Below are 15,000 nucleotides of genomic sequence, written 5' to 3'. Positions count from 1 at the left end.
GTCTTCTTTACATAGTGGACAAATTAAATCATTGTCAGTAAAATATCTGTATCTACAGTAATGTGTAGCTGAATCTGACACACCTAACCTAAATCCTCTTGTTACATACTTCAAATACATGTCCATGTTACATACCAAGTACTGTTTAACATCATGCGTATGTCCAAAAGTTCTATACAAACTAAATCTTTCACTATTTTGAATATGGTAATTCCAGTCCTGCCATCTACAATCAATCAAGCGTTGCCGGAAAAGTCTTACAACTGATTTATACTACCAACACCTTGATTCAACCATACATCACCAAATCCACATCTAAATAAACAAATACGTACATCTGTGACCCAATTTCTCTTTCCCCTAATATCTAACTCATACAACATTTTGTAAGCTCTATAAGGTATTCTATAATCTTCCATTTGTAACAACTTAAGCCAATAACGTATACACTGTATAGCTGAGTTAATATATATCGGATGTCTATTTGTTTCACCATAAACAAGATCATTAGGTGTACGCAGATCTACGCCTAGAAATTTCTTCAACGCACACAAGTGCACAGATTCACATTCCAACCCGGCTTTATGCAGACCCCATAATTCAGAACCATATTGCATGACGGGTTGTACCTGAGCATCAGAAATTTTCAAAAAAAAAAAAACCAATTGTAGAGAAGTATTATTTAACGAAGATAATCTTTTTATAACACACAATCAGACATTTTTGGCCCTGCTAGCAAGATCTTTACAAGCAGAAACAAAGCTCAAACGTGTAGTAAAATTTATCCCCAAATATTTATAAACATTGACAACAGGCATTGTGATATAATCATAAAACCATCTTTCCCGTGAACTTAAATATCCCCCCGAGAAAGAGAGAGAGAGGACGAATATTAATTTCAGGAGGCTGCGTTAGTCTTCTGAATATATATATATATATATATATATATATATATATATATATATATATATATATATATATCTTTCTTTCAATTCCAAGAGGACAAAGATGTATATAAAAAAAAGATTATAAAAAAAAACTCACCAAAAATACAAGAAAAAAAAAATCCCAAGCCCGAAATGAAAGAGAGGAAGCAGTATTCGGGGAATAAACGTGACCACCGCCAAACACTGAGAAACGTGAGTGAAGTGCGGTTCTCCACCTTCTTTTATCCCTTCTCTCCGTGGCCCACATTCAATTAGGCGGCGTCCATTCAGCCACGGAGTGAGGGTGTACAGGGAGGGAGACTGCACAGACACCGGCAGCAACCGTCAGTCTGTACGTCAGTCTGTCCCCTGTCTGATCACACACACACACGCGCGCGCGCGCGCGCGCGCATGTACAAGCACACACACACACACACACACACACTCTCTCTCTCTCTCTCTTTCTCTCTCTCTTTGCACGCCGATATTGATAAGGAGAGGGAACAGCGGTTGACGTTCGTGGATGCTTGCGTTTGAATTTGTGCATGCATGCATGCATGCGTGTGTGTGTGTGTGTGTGTGTGTGTGTGTGTGTGTGTGTGTGTGTGTGTGCGTGCGCGCGCGCGCACGTACATGCGTGTGTGTGTGTGTGTGTGCGTGCGCGCGCGCGTGCACGCATGTACATGCGCAAGCATGCGTGCCTGCTTCCGCACGCAGGTGTATGCGCGTGTGTTAGTAACAGAGAAACTGTTCCGTTTGTCATAAACCTTGATTTTAAGAGGGATCTCTTGACTCAATGGTACATGGCACAATTACAAACCCTGCACTGTTTAACAGAAGTGATTATCTATTCAAACGGAGATAAAGTGAAGAAATGCATGTCTAAAGAGAAAAGAATGAGAGATGAAGGTATAGGGAAAGAGTAAGAGAGAGACAGACATACAAACAGAGAGAAAATAGCGCGCGTGTCCATAGTGTGTGAGTGAGGATGAGTGCGGATGAGTGAGCGAGCGAGCAAGGGAAAGTGTGTGTGTGTGTGTGTGTGTGTGTGTGTGTGTGTGTGTGCGCGCACGTGAATGCTATGTAATATGTGTGTGTGTGCGCGCACGCGCGCGTGTGATTACACCCGTTGTAACGACTCCCCACAATTGAAGATGATGCACGAGCTCCGCTCCACCGTAAAAGAACAACGACGAACGAGATTAGTATTCAGCATCTCCACACCCCCGCCCCTCCCGCCTCCGCCTTTCATAACCCAAGGGAGATTACCCCCTGAACAGGCAGGGAACCAGTCAGGTACAATGGACTTCCCTTCCCAGATTGTACGGTTCATCGGGTTTTGATCCTGGAGCTCTTGTCCACCAATGTTCCCCATCTCCCCTCCCCTCACCCCCCCCCCTCTCCCCCCCCTGCCTCCGATTGGCCTTGACTTGCTAATAATTCCAGAAGAACAAGGCGCATGTTTTTTTTTTTACTGTTGGTTTTATTTTTTTAACATTATTTTATTCAGACAAGGGTTTACATATACATAATTTACATATTTTGTGCACTAAAAAGTATAGGGAAAGCACATTATTAAGTTCTAAGTACTGACAATTCCACAACAGCAAAACAATACATATTCAATAAGGTAATTCCAAGGTAACATTGTATAGCTTAATCTTGTACTAAACATTTATAAAGTGTCCATTTTTCCACAGACTTGTTCTATTCCATAGTTACGTTGAAGACTTACTTGTCTATTTTGTCGAACTAGGTGCATGTTAGTTTAAACAGTATTTTTTTTTAATGTATTCCAAATATGCCATAAAACAACACAGTTATAAGGTCAGCAATAAAATCTTATGCTGTCCTGTCCTGATACGAGTACATCTTGAGTATGTAACGGATGTTTTCACAGCTAGGAACACACACACACACACACACACACACACACACACACACACACACACAAACACACACACACACAAAACGTGTGTGAATGAGCAAACAAACATACAGCCACACAAAAAAAGAGGAGGAAATTCAACATAGAGAAATCTGTAGTGACTGGAAATAAGAAAGCGATACAACACAGCAAAAACGAATAAACCCACCACAATACAGCGAACACAACAAGACAATGCAAAACACGGAATACAATTTAATCTAAACACACACACACACACACACACACACACACACACACACACACACACACACACACACACACACCCCACAGTTGTCAAAAGCCAGGAAGGACAGAAAGCCAATCGGATTATACCGTGTGATATCGATTTGCAAACAATGCTGAATTGCTGTCCTCAACAAAAAACAGACATCAGTCTGTTAAAGTGCTGGTAAAGAAACCCTGAGATTTCACACACACACACGCACACACTTAAATCGATACATACATACATACATACAGACAGACAGACAGATATACATACATACAGACAGACAGACAAACAGAGAGACAGACAGACAGACACATTCTGATTCTGATTCACACACACACACACACACACACACTCACATACACACACACGAGAGAGAGAGAGAGAGAGAGAGAGAGAGAGAGAGAGAGATGAACATGCCCAAAGCTTGAGGGAGTGAGAGAAAGAGAGAGAGGAGAGAGACAGAGAGACAGACAGACACACACACACACACACACACACACGCACACGCACACACACACACAGAGCGAGCGAGAGAGAGAGAGAGAGAGATTCATTCGCGTTATTTCCTTTCGCAGATCTCGCTGATCTAGAACAAACTGTGACAGAATTCACAAAACCAATATGTATGTATGTATGTATGTATGTATGTATGTTTGTGAATGTGTGTGTGTGTGTGTGTGTGTGTGTGTGTGTGTGTGTGTGTGTGTGTGTGTGTGTGTGTGTGTGTGGATGCATGCGTATGTGCGTGCATGTGTGCGTCCACACGTGTTCATCTGTGCTACATGGCGTGTGGGTACGCATTCAAAACACAAGTGCGTAGATTGTGCATGTTGTGCACGCCCACCACTTTGAAAGAGAGGATCAAGAGAGAGAGAGAGAGAGAGAGAGAGAGAGAGACAGATAGAGAGAGGGAGAGAGGGGGAGAGGGAGGGAGGGAGGGAGAGAGAGAGAGAGAGGGAGGGAAGGCGAGGGAGAAGGATCAAGAAAAACATACATAACCACACACATTCATACACCCACGCATCAGCATCGTTCCTTCTCCCATCATCCCTTCTCTCGGCACACACCCCGCAAACCCCTCCCCCTCCCCCACCGCCCGCCTCTGTTTATAGCAGCCCCTCCCCGCCCTCTCGCTTCCCCCCTCCTAGCCCAGATCGATCATAACCCCCACCACCCCTCCTACGCACAGAGAGGGGAGAGGAGAGCAGTTTCCTATATATCCACCAGACGCAACCAAGCGTGCATCGTCTTGTGTATGTATGTGTGTGTGTGTGTGTGTGTGTGTGTGTGTGTGTGTGTGTGTGTGTGTGTGCGCAGCTTTATGTGTTCTGTTTTGTGTGTATGCCTCCCCTATCCTCCCTCCCCCCTCCTCACTCCCATTCCTGTCCTTGTGACCTAGTTCTAGCACTGACCTTCTCTCCCTTTCAGATAGATAATTGAACACCCACACCATCACTATCCCATATATAACTGAACACCCACAATATCACTATCCCATATATAATAGAACACCCACACCATCACTATCCCATATATAATTGAACACCCCCACCATCACTATCCCATAATTGAACACCCACACTATCACTATCCTATATGTAATTGAACACCCCCACCATCACTATCCCATATATAATTGAACACCCCCACCATCACTATCCCATATATAATTGAACACCCCCACCATCACTATCCCATATATAATTGAACACCCACACCATCACTATGCCATATATAATTGAACACCCACACCATCACTATCCCATATATAATTGAACACCCCCACCATCACTATCCCATTCCTTTGCACTCTGAAGTGCAAATTTAGATCCCTTTTCGTGTAATTGTAAAGTTTATAAACCAATGTTCCCACTACAATCAATTTTGGTTGTTGTTTTTTTCCCCAGAATACCGTTCTGAAACAAGTATTGTGTCATCTTAAACCCCGTATGACGGGCGCAATAGCCGAGTGGTTAATGCATTGGACTTTCAATCTGAGGGTCCCGGGTTCGAATCTCGGTAACGGCGCCTAGTGGGTAAAGGGTGGAGATTTTTTTCGATCTCCCAGGTCAAAATATGTGCAGATCTGCTTAGTGCCTGAACCCCCCTTCGTGTGTATCCGCAAGCAGAAGATCAAACACGCACGTTGAAGATCCTGTAATCCATGTCAGCGTTCGGTGGGTTATGGAAACAAGAACATACCCAGCATGCACACACCCGAAAACGGAGTATGGCTGCCTACATGGCGGAGTAAAAACGGTCATACACGTAAAAGCCCACTCGTGTACATACGAGTGAACGTGGGAGTTGCAGCCCACGAACGACGACGACGACAAAGCGCTCTCCTGGTATACCCTGCACCAATGTCCCATTTACAACTTTCTTCCAGTGTACCAATTATTATCCTACCAGAATACCATTTGAACCCTCAACTGGTGAACCATTTTGAACGCTTTACCTGATTACCATTTTGAACCCTCTACCAGAATACCATTCTGAACCATCAGAATACCATTTTGTGAACTCTCTACCAGAATACCATTTTAAACCTTCAACTGGTGTACCATTTTGAGCCCTCTACCAAGGTGCCATTTATAACCCTTTTCCTGTGTATCACTACTTGTGTGCCTTCTACTTTTGTCATTACAATAATTACAACAGTGATGATAATTATACAGCACTTGCTCTTTGGTTTCAGGCACATACATATATATTCAAACGTCAACACACACACACACACACACACACACACACACACACACACAAACACACACACACATACACACACGTTTAGATCACATGTACATGAAAAATGTACATAATCCTCCCAAAACAATACCGTTAAAAAAAAGATAAACAGTGCTAATAACATTGACTACAAAAATTAATGTGGGCTTTGAGGCCAGACTTTAAAAAAAGATATGTTTTTAGGAATAGAGCGTATTTGCGCGTGTGCACGCAACATCGTATTTGTGTGCGAACATATATTTCTGAAGAGAGAAGGGGAGAGAAAGGAGAGAGAGAGGGGGTGGGTGAGGGTCACAGAGAGAGAGAGAGAGAGAGAGAGAGAAATACAAACAAGCAGACCAAAACAAACAGCAACTCATCTGCACCACCTCAAACCTACCACCTTTCTCCCACCTTGCCCACCACCTACCCCCCTTCCGGCCTCTCTGCAGACTCCCTGGCAAGCACCCCACCCCCTGCCCCTTTCACTTCTCCCTCACAGCCAAAATCGATCTTTACCTTCACTTCACTTCACCCCTTCTACACGGGAGCAGTTTCCTATCTACCAGACGCAACCAAGCGTGCATCGTTGGGAAGGTGTGTGTGTGTGTGTGTGTGTGTGTGTGTGTGTGCGTGCGTGTGTTCGTGCGTGCGTGCGTGCGCGCGCACGCGTGTGTATTTTATTTTGAATAAATTTGCATTTTAATTTGATTACATTTCATTTTCTGAGGGTAAGCAAGATACTGTTTTTTGTTTTATCTATCCAGCCCTCGAAGGGGGAATAGTGAATGATGACAGTAATGCAACAGCATGCACAATTATAAATCCGCGTTACATGAATGATAATTTGGCATTTACAACACTACACAGCGAGAGAAGAATGAGGGTTCAAAATTTAGAGAGACACCCTCCCTCGCCCTCTCCCTCACTCAAAGACCTGTCCTGGTGAACTAGTTTGGATGGTGAACTCCCCTTCTCTCTTTCAAAGCACATGAAGAACCACCCACTCCCCCCCTCCTTTCCTCCCCCCACCTGCTCCTTAATGCCAACTCTACCTTCCAATAGTTCCTCGCTCCCCGCCTCCCATCCCATCCCACGGTGCAAGTCTGAATCTTCATTCTCACGGTATGTTCTGGCGTAAACCACGTATAATCATCTCCCCAACAGTTCAATTTTGAGTATTCCACCAGTTGTGCTTAATTATGTTCAATCATCTATCAGTGAATCACCTGTGTGATTCCAATGGCCGTAATAAAACAATCCTCCAACAAAGGAAATGTTGAGGGAGGGAGACTGAGGGAGGGCGAGGGGCGGGGTGTGATTGGTGGGGGGGGGGGGGGGGGGGACAGAAAAATGCCGACAGAGTGACAGCATTGCAGAAAAGACAGGAAAACCATTTTGTACATACCCAGGCTTTTGACGTGACACACATCCCACAGACCTGGAGGAATCTGGTGAACAGTTCATCTGTATTGCACACCAATGATTCATCACAGAGAAGAAGAAGAAAAAAGAAGAAGAAGAAGAAGAGGAGGAAGAAGAAGAAGAAGAAGGAGGAGGAGGAGGAGGAGAAGAAGAAGAAGGAGGAGGAGGAGGAAGAGGAGGAGGAGGAGGAGGAAGGAGGAGGAGGAGGAAGGAGGAGGAAGAGGAGGAAGAAGGAGGAGGAGGAGAAGAAGAAGAAGAAGAAGAAGAAGAAGAAGAAGAAGAAGAAGAAGAAGAAGAAGAAAGAGAAAGAGGAGGAGGAGGAGGTGAAGGAAGGGAGAAGAAGGAGGAGGAGGAAGAAGAAGAAGAAAGAAGGGAGAAGAGGAAGAAGAACAAGAAGAAGAAGAACAATAAGAAGAAGAACAAGAAAGAAGCAGAAGAAGAAGAGGAAGACCAGTGTATCATTTATCTGTCAGCATGCAGTTGTAAGCCCCTGCCACTGTGGTCATTGTTTACCCTGCATTGATGTTGTGCACTGTTCCCCAGTTTTGACAACGCCGCAGATGGAGGATGCTTCATTCGATGTGTGTGTGTGTGTGTGTGTGTGTGTGTGTGTGTGTGTGTGTGTGTGTGTGTGTGTGTGTTGCGTGTGTGTGTGCGTGTTGTGTGTGTGTGTAAGCGCGCAGGCTCATATGCGTGAGTGTGTGTATGTATGTTCGTGCATGCACGGGCGCGTGCGCGTCTTCTCTGCGTGCGTACCCGCGCATGTGCTTTGCGTATGCGCACGTGATAAATCATCACAATCCTGCCTCTCTCACAAACATCAAGTCCGATTCAATCTCTGCTCCTGCTTTCCCAGCACCGTTGAAGAGACGTCATGGGTGGGGAAGGAGTGGAGGGAGTGGTGAGGGAGGGGGGGGGAGGACAGGGTGGGGTGGGGGTGGGGGGCGTGCAGAGCTGGTATGTGAGAAGGAAGGGGGGACACAAGGGGGTGGGGTGGTGGGGGATGGGACAGGGACTTTGGTGCGTGCCGTGTTACTCGATGGGAGAGTTCAATACTGACAGGGAAAAAAGAAGAAGAAGAAGAAGAAAACCCAAACAGCCAAGGAGGTGGGTGAGGATGAGAGGGTAACTGCGGGAAGGTCGGGCTTCGGGGTCGGGGGCGGGGGAGGGGGGTGGCGAGGGGGGTGCGGGGGGGCTGATAGCAATGATGGAGGGCGGAGAGAAGATCGGGATGCATTATTTATTTATCTATCTGTTTATTTATCTTCTATGTTTAATCATTCATCCCTATTTTCATTGCTGCTACATTCTTTTTATTCACAGACCCATCGTTGCAATCTCCCAATATGATATTTAGTTATCTATTCATCCGTCCATTTATCGCTGCTATCTCACGATCTGGCCAAACATATTCAAGGGCATGATTATATGTTATCTGTTTACACATTCATGAATCCATGCATTTATACATATATGTTTATCTGTTTGTTTATTTGTCATCTGATCTATCTGGATTTAACCGAGATTCACGGAGAAAATACATTTTCACGACATGCAATTTTGGGCATGATAAGAGCAAAAACTATCCTTCCAAATCTTGGATAGAATAAAGAAAGAAAGAATGAACGAAATACATAAATAAAGAAAAAAACAACCCACCTGAACCATATTTCGTAAGCAATCACTTCAGAATAGGGTTAGACAATTTTGAACATAAATGAATATAATTGAGATTACACACACACACACACACACACACACACACGCCGTCCCCCCCCCCCCCCAACCACCCTAGCCCTTCTTCTCTCCCCCTCCCCCCCTCACAAACGCTCCCTCCTATCCCCCCAATTCCTTTGTTTGTCTCTGACCACTCATCTTCTCCACTCTCCCCTATCTCCATTCCCCGTTACCTGTCAATCAAGCTGCAGGCCACCTCGAGGACATGGAACCTCACTTCCCGTCGTTTTAACACTGACTACCGGTGCTAGAGATAAAAAAAAAAGCACCCCCCCCCCCCCAAAAAAAAAAAGAGGGAAAGAAAGAAGAAAAGGGAAAGCAACTGACGGAAGAGCCTAGTATGGTCGTAACCCGCTACTACCTGTGTATAGTATGGAACTGACCAATGGCGTAGTTCGGTCAACGCAGGCATTTAGTCACGTGTAACTGTCAAAAAGTTAGAACCAAGCAATGCAACTGGCACCTGATTTTTGCGTGTGTTTTTTTCCCCCCTGTTCCCTTAGTCCTTTTTTTAATTTTTTTTTTAACTGACTTTCTTTCTTTTCGCTCCTCCATTCTTCCTTTCTTTCTTCTTTACTTTCGTTTTGTCTCAGTCTCCTTCCCCCATTTTAATTTTATTTTTCTTAAGTGTTTTTATTGTTGTTTTCTTTGTTTTCAATGCACCTGTCCTGTCTGTGGTGTATTTGTTTTATTCTTTTCCTCTTCTGATCCCTTTCGCTCTGGCTCAATTTCTTGTGAAAACTGTCATGTCTAAGTGTGGATGGTGAAGGGGGAGGGGGAGTGATTCACTGAGAAAGAGAGAGAGAGAGAGAGAGAGAGAGAGAGACAGAGAAGTAAAGGGACAGATAACCTCAATATTGTTATGAACTGCAGTATGTGTGTGTGCATATACCAGTCTGTCCACTGTTATTCTCGATCTTACTAGTCGCAATTTTAAATTACGTTTCAAAGTGACTGTATCTTATATGATTTTTTAACTCATAGGATGGGCAGGGAGAGAGCGACAGCATTTCTGTACACGTCTCACCGTCATCAACGCCGAACATTTGGAAAATATTTAACGTGTTTGTTGGACTCGTTTAGCTAGGCAGATCTGAGAGAGAGACAGTCAGACAGACAGACAGACAGACAGACACAGACAGTCAGAGAGAGAGACACACAGGCAGACAGACAGACAGAGTCAGAGAGAGAGAGAGAGACAGGCAGACAGACAGTCAGAGAGAGAGAGAGAGAGACAGGCAGACAGACAGACACAGACAGTCAGAGAGAGACAGGCAGACAGACAGACAGTCACAGAGAGAGAGAGAGACAGACAGACAGACAGACAGACACAGACAGTCAGAGAGAGAGACACACAGGCAGACAGACAGACAGAGTCAGAGAGAGAGAGAGAGAGAGACAGGCAGACAGACAGACAGACAGTCAGAGAGAGAGAGAGAGAGAGAGAGAGACAGGCAGACAGACAGACACAGACAGTCAGAGAGAGACAGGCAGACAGACAGACAGTCACAGAGAGAGAGACAGACAGACAGACAGACAGAGTCACAGAGAGAGTGAGACAGACAGACAGACAGACAGAGAAGCTGAGAGCCAGCGTGCGTGAAGCTCAATGCAGGTCAGCATCTCCCAAAGTTCTCCAAGAAAAGTTAATAAGCTGACGAAGGCCTGCCAAATCGAAATGTTGGAAAGCTTCCGGGATAGTTTTTAGGCAGTCCCCAGTTAACGCCCTTTCCCGAAAATTCCGTCATTGGGCTTTTTTCACTTTATATCTTTTCTCAGATCCTTCACATTTTCCACATTTAAACCATTAAAAAATGATTACATTACAGGATTTTGAACTCCAAACGTCTGCTTGTTATGTCGCAAAGCTAGAAAAAGGAATTGTTAAAGTCCACAAAAATCATTATGAAGTCTGATTTAAAAGAAAATCTACAGAAGCCTATTTTGTCCAAATTTTAAAAAAAGATTTAAACTCCAGGTTCCCATTCAGGGCAGAATATCCCAATCAAACGACAAAACATTGTTAAGAATTTGATTTCAGACAGCTGGGAGGACAACCTGACTTCCGGGTTCGAGACATTGATACAGGGAATGGACTCTTGTGGGCTACATGCATGCAGCTGATGTTAACTGTATGAGGAAATATACCAACGATACCATGACGACTCGGTTAACTGAAAAAAAATCATAAAAACACGTTGAGAAAGAGAGAGAGAGCACTGAACATTATACTGAAACTGTTTAATGTCATCAGCAGAGATGCCTATATGGCATGGGGGTTCACGATTTGATGAGTGGCTAATGTCAAAGAAAATAAATAAATATTAGTACAGACCAAAGAAATATCTCGAACACGAGAGAGAGAGAGAATAAATATTGGTGTGCAAACGACATATCGAATGGTGCTTATCGCATTATATCTACTACTACTATTGCTCTCTCTCTCTCTCTCAGACACATTCAACGCCCACACTATTTTCCTTAATCAATCCAATATCTGTCACATCTGTTACGGCCTCCACAAAAGTGATTGTCGGTTCCTTCTATCATTCTAAACAACATAGAGAAGCCAGTTTCGATTCTAAACGAATACGAAACCACGCTGTTCGAGTGTTGAATTAAAAACAAAAAGTTTGATCAAAACATCGCCCCTGTTTCTGACGCCCACGTTCTCTTGTTTTTGCACTGGGCTGGAGCTTTTGAATTATGCTGCTGGTGTGAAGGACATCCTTTTAACCCCCCACCCCCTTCGTCTCTCTCTCTCTCTCTCTCTCTCGTGTGTGTGTGTGTGTGTACGAGCGTTTGTACTGTGAATTTGTGGATGAAGCATTCATGGATGCTTTTATCCTTTTTGTGTATGTGTGTGTACGTACGTATCTGTCATGCATACACACACACATACATACAGCGATGTGCAGTGGTGTGTGTGTGTGTGTGCGTGCGCGCGCGCGCGCATTTATATGCGTGTTTTTGCGCTTGTGTTTGTGTTTGCGCAAGTGTTGTTTGTGTGTGCACGTAGTTCCGTGTACGTGCATTTTTTTGTTTCATTGCTCTAAAGAAATAAGCATTATTGCTCTCACTCTCCCTACACACACACACACACACACACACACACTTGCACACATATACGCACGTTCGCTACCTGGCATTCAGATGGAAAGAGATTTGACTGCTTTCATATTTATTCTTTTATCCCCCACACTCCTCCACCAACTCCAAACCTTTCCTTTTCTTTTTGCTTGTTTCGTTTTTGTTTTGCTGTTTTTTGTTTTTATTTTTGTTTTTTTGTTTTTTTTATCTCCATCGTAATTATACGCTTCGATTGGAACCTTCGCGAAAATCGGTGTTGTGTTTCTCTGCGACGGCAGCTGTGTTTGTTAGTTTATTTGTTCGTTTTACACACACACACACACACACACACACACACACAGACTTCCCCCCCCCCCACCCCCCCTCTCTCTCTTCCTCTGTCCTTCCAGGGACTCCTCCGTAATCACATGGTTGACTGCCCGCCGCTTTGTAATTCACTGTTCAGCATTTGTGCCGTAATGCGTGTCTAATACTGCACACTCTTGGCATGGACGCGATTAGGGGATGGGAAGGGGGCAGGGTGTTTGGTGGGCGGGGACAGGCTGTTTTTGTGAGTGCAAGCAAGCACACACACACACACACACACACACACACACTGTAATACATCGCGTACTAATCCCTCCTCTCGTTACATACCCTCTCTATCCCGATAACACACACACACACACACACACAGACATGGTTGCGCGCGAACACACACACACACACACACACACACACACACACACACACACACACACATACACGAACGAACTAAAGTGCGAAAGCAAACATATATATGAAGGAAATGAAAACAAAAGAGAGAAAGAAATGGTCGAGGAAGAGGGAGGGAGAAGGGGAGAGAAAGATACATAGCTGGACAGAGAGTATGTTCATGTAAGCAAATGTGTATGATGACTGACGCGCTCGCAATTTCACGTACACGCGCGTGTGTGTGTGTGTGTGTGTGTGTGTGTGTGTGTGTGTGTGTGAAAGATAGAGAGAGAGAGACAAACACATAGACACACAGACAGAGACCGCGAGACAGAGAGCATGTGCATGTGCATGTGCGTGCGTGCGTGCTGGTGTTGTGTATGCGTGCGCTTGTAAAATATGCGTGCGTGTGCGCGCGCACACCTACGTGGCAGTTGGGCAGACAATAAATATCATAAGCAGATGTCAAAGAACAAACACCTCCACATCACACACCACCACAGAGCACAGTCTGCCGCCAATGTCCTCCCTTTGATCAGGTAATGAAAGAAACTGCATCAGACAGGCTATGCACGTTCTAAACACCTGTCTCTGTCAGACCATGAAATTAAAACTTGCACCAGCCAGGCCGTGAAATTAACACTTGCACCAGCCAGGCCGTGAAATTAACACTTGCACCAGCCAGGCCATGAAATTGACATCTGCACCAGACAGGCCATGGAAATGACATCTGCATCAGCCAGGCCATGAGATTGACATCTGCACCAGCCAGGCCATGAGATTAACATCTGCACCAGCCAGGCCATGAGATTAACATCTGCACCAGCCAGGCCATGAAATTGACATCTCCACCAGACAGGCCATGAGATTAACTTCTGCACCAGACAGGCCATGAGATTAACTTCTGCACCAGCCAGGCTATGGAATAAACATCTGCACCAGACAGGCCATGAGATTAACATCGGCACCAAACAGGCCATGGAATAAACATCTGCACCAGACAGGCCATGAAATTAACATCTGCACCAAACAGGCCATGAAATTAACTTCTGCACCAGACAGGCCATGAAATTAACCTCTGCACCAAACAGGCCATGAAATTAACCTCTGCACCAGCCAGGCCATGAAATTAACTTCTGCACCAAACAGGCCATGAAATTAACTTCTGCACCAGACAGACCATGAAACTAACATCTGCACCAGCCAGGCCATGAAATGAACACTTGCACTTCAGTAAGCACACTCAAGTGGTCAACGTGATACGCACAGTTAATTGTAAACTTCGACGGATGAACTCTAACCGTCATTACCTTTCTGTTGAAACTACATCGCGCACTTGACGCACTGAAAAAGAACCCATGACAACGACAGTGTTGTCTTCTGGCAAAATTATGTAAAAAGAAATCCACTCTGATAGGTGCAAAAATAAAATAAGCATACGCTCAAGGCCTGACAAGCGCTATCAGGCATCTGCCTAGCAGATGTGGTGTGGCGTATATGGACTTGTCCGAACGTACTGACGCCTCCTCGAGAAACTGAAACTATGGAAACCTTTGGAAATGAGCAAACAATTAGGCCAGGAGATGAAATAATTAACAAATAGTTACCACTCTTAATTATGAAAACCTTTATTGAGGTTTCCGCTTTTGTGCCTTCACGAATCAGTTACTGCAATTCCCTTCTCAAGGGCAGTCCCTATAACGTTATTCAGCGAATTAAAAAAAAAACACACACCTGAAAACAATGATGCCCGTCCTACTCTCAGAATCCAGCGACTCATATCCGTACCCTGCACTGGCTCCCGTTGAGGTGATTGTTAATACAAATTTGCGTGTCTCTGCTTTCCTACTCCTCTGGACCTAATAGATGTCACACATCCTCAAGAGCTCCCGCTCCTCCTCTGACTGTTACCTTCTGAAAACTCATCGTGTCAGTACCATAACCTGTTGTGAACGCTCTCTCCTACTGCTGCAACTCGTATCCAGAACAACCTCCTCCCACATCGTATTCGTTCATCAGACTCCGTCTCTGTCTTTCGCTTTTCATTAAAAAGTCATCTTTTCAAAACCTGAATGCGCTCTCTGATTTCTACTTCTACAACACCGACCGACCCATCCTTGAGAACTAACTTTGCATGTATGAGGAATGAGAGAAGGAAGGGGGGAAAGCTGGGAGAGGAAGGGAGAAAGAGAGTGATCGTGAGTGGTTCGTGTCATCTGTAAAATCCTTTCATGTAAAGC

General features: G+C 44.6%; 1 protein-coding gene across 7 annotated transcripts in view; it reads right to left on the bottom strand.

Annotated features, from left to right (window-relative positions):
• Positions 1–15,000, bottom strand: part of LOC143302174 (rap guanine nucleotide exchange factor 4-like) — a 213,202-nt gene that overhangs the window by 71,177 nt on the left and 127,025 nt on the right. The gene's annotated exons all lie outside the window — the stretch shown is intronic.

This window comes from Babylonia areolata, chromosome 2 (genome assembly GCF_041734735.1).
Source record: "Babylonia areolata isolate BAREFJ2019XMU chromosome 2, ASM4173473v1, whole genome shotgun sequence".
In the NCBI taxonomy this organism is placed as follows: Eukaryota; Metazoa; Mollusca; class Gastropoda; order Neogastropoda; family Buccinidae; genus Babylonia; species Babylonia areolata.
This window is presented reverse-complemented; position numbering and strand designations above follow the sequence as displayed.